This window comes from Vulpes lagopus, chromosome 11 (genome assembly GCF_018345385.1).
Source record: "Vulpes lagopus strain Blue_001 chromosome 11, ASM1834538v1, whole genome shotgun sequence".
Classification (NCBI taxonomy): Eukaryota; Metazoa; Chordata; class Mammalia; order Carnivora; family Canidae; genus Vulpes; species Vulpes lagopus.
In genome coordinates, this window is record NC_054834.1 from 26047538 (window position 1) to 26050635 (window position 3098).

The 3098-nt window shown below is 45.5% G+C and overlaps 1 pseudogene; it reads left to right on the top strand.

Moving 5' to 3' along the window:
• The first annotated feature begins 396 nt into the window (after window positions 1-396).
• LOC121471512 lies at window positions 397-3098 on the top strand (annotated as a pseudogene).

Consider the following 3098-nt stretch of genomic DNA (forward strand, 5'->3'; position numbering starts at 1 on the left):
AGATGGCTTCAAACCAATGCCACAAAGTATGTTTCCTAGAGCCCATGGAATAGGCTCCTTCTTATCCACCATCCCTGAAAGACTGGCCCCTTTGGGAAGTCTTCCCTGGATAATTGAAAAAGAAAGAGAACATCTAACAAGTTCTCATCTAACACTTCCTAAGACTCTCTGTCAAGAGTGAGCTTCCCACATTTAGTTCATTAAACGTCCATTCTCAAATGCCACATGAAACTGTTACCTGGTGAGCGCGATATACCAGAAAAGTCTAACAGGTGACAAAAGAGTAAAAGGGGTGTCTAACTGAGATGTTTTTCCTTATAGACAGACCCCCTGCTGTCTTTGGACCTCACTATCCAAAAATTGTGTGCACAAAAACCTACTGCATAAGCCTTAGAGATGGGAGCTGAGGAGGTAAATGAATGACATTCCTCAGGGACGGTCCTGCTGGTCTTGTTAGCCATCAAGAGATGCATAGAGGACTGTGAAGAGCCAGAGTCAGGGAACCTAAAGGGAATGCACTCAGAGTTGGCACGAATGAAGGAACTATACCCCGGGGGTGTGGGATCAGCAGCCTGTTGGTCTCTTGAATTTTGAGCTGCATTAGCTAAGGAATTTCATTCTGTAATCCACACTGTGTTTTTATTTTCTTCCATCATTTAGTTGTTCTGGATGTTTGCTTATTGCTTATTACTTTATTAAATTCAATAAATTCAAACTTGGTTTTAATTGAATTGAGGGGAAAGCATCCGCCCATCATTTAGTGGAGAAAAATTGCAGGAGCCGAACCCCTCAATGCCAGATGTCACCAACACAGCAGCGAGTTCTGTTGGAAATCCAGGGAAAATGTGCAGAGATATAATGGCTCATACTGAGGAAAGGTCTCATGGATTGGACAGATTTCTGTCTGAAGTTTAAAACTACAATTAGGGGATCCCTGGGTGGCTCAGCGGTTTAGCACCTGCCTTTGGCCCAGGGCACGATCCTGGAGTCTCGGGATCGAGTCCCATATCGGGCTCCTTGTGTGGAGCCTGCTTCTCCCTCTGCCTGTGTCCCTGCCTCTCTCTCTCCTCTCTATGTTTATCATAAATAAATAAATAAATCTTAAAACCACAATTACAGCAGAACTCTAAACCACGTTGCTTTTCCTGGCAGAGTGGTATGCAGGTGGGAAAACCAACGACCAGCTTGATTGTGAGTACCTAGATGGTTCTAGAACTACTTCAGGGCACTAAGTCTCCCTCTAACTTCCCCCTCTCCAGTGGGCCAAACAGGTTGTGGGATTCAATCAGAAGATAAACTGACATCAACACATTATTTTTTTTAATATTTTATTTATTTACTCATGAGAGACACACACACAGAGAGAGAGAGAGGCAGGCAGAGGGAGAAGCAGGCTCCATGCAGGGAGCCCAACGTGGGACTTGATCCCGGGACCCCAGGATCATATCCTGGGCCGAAGGCAGGTGCTAAACCACTGAGCCACCTGGGCTGCCCAACACATTATTATTATTATCACTAAAAATATGCACAAATAAGAGTTGGGTTTGAATGTTGGTTCAATAGTTTTGTAGAAATGAACTTACAGGGTTAAAAAGAAAATCGTAGTTGGAAATACACTGAACACACATCCAGAAGGTAATGTCAGGAGAAGTAGCCACCACTTCCAGAAGATTCAACAACATGGGGAGCAGAAGCTGACATCTACTGACAGTCTACCATGAGCATGTGCTGTGCCACGTGCTTTAACTTCTATAAGGAACTGGGGATGGAGGCGCTGTTAGCATCTTTACGTTACAGATGGGAATGTGGACACAAGGAGGACCACGCAGATGCAGAGCTGAGTAGAGCTGAGATTGTCACACGGGAACTCTGCAGATATTTCCATTCCCTAACTGCTATTCAAAATAGGCAGCGTGAAAAAATTACCTAGACTTCAGCACTATAAGGGACGCAGGTACGTCACTGGAAGTAGGTGTACTCTGAGTTTTGAAACAGCTCCAGAAAGTGACAGGATTGACAGGTCATTCCCTGCGAGCATTTGCCTTTCCTCTTCTTTTGGTTGTTTCTCGATCGTAGTGGGATGAACTACCTGCATCTTTCAGGGTAAATAAATAGCCTGTTCATTCATTCCTGTTCTCTGTAGGTCAGTCTTGACCTACAACCAAGCTAATTTCTCCCTCCTCCGTCACAGTGTTCCTATTGCTGGGGTTCTCCAACCTTGGAGAAATCCAGCTCGTCCCCTTCGTCGTGTTTCTCTGCTTGTATCTGATTATTCTGAAGGGGAACATCACGTTGTCATTGTCATACGCCTGGATGGCAGTCTCCAAGGACCTATGTACTTCTTCCTGGGGATCCTCTCCATCTCTGAGACATGCTACTTCTTTTTCATCCTGCCCAAGATGCTCATAAATCTGTTGTCTCTGCTCAGAACAATCTCATTTATTAACTGTGCCACTCAGATCTTGTTCTTCCTCGGTTTTGCTGTCACTGATTACATGCTGCTCAGGGTCATGGGTTATGACCACTCTGCTGCCACTTGTCATCCACTTCGGTACCCTACCCTAATGAGCTGGCAGGTATGTGGACAACTGGCAGCCACCTGTGCTGTGATTGTTTTTTTTTTATCCTCATTGACAGGCTCCCGCTTAGTCTTTGAACTCCTTTTTGTGGCCCCAATAAAATCAACCACTACTTCTGTGACATCTCCTGGCTTGCCTGTATTGAAACCTATGTCAATGAGCTGGTCATCTTCATTGGTGGAGTTCTAGCCCTCGTGGTCCCCCTGACTTACATCTGCATCTCTTACTGCTCCATTGTCCATACCATCCTGAAGATCTCACCCTGATGGCAAGCAGAAAGCCTTCTCCACCTGTGTCTCCCACCGCACTGTGGTCATCGTCCACAATGGCTGTGCCTCCTCTGTCTACCTGCGGCCCTCAGCTGAGTTCTCATCTAACAAAGTCAGGCTTGTGACAATGACCTATACAGTTGTGACTCCATTATTGAGCCCAATGGTTTATAGCCTCAGGAACAAAGATGCCCAGATGGCCATTCAGAAAGTGATTGGCAGAGGAGGATTTTATCCTAAAGCTCTGTGA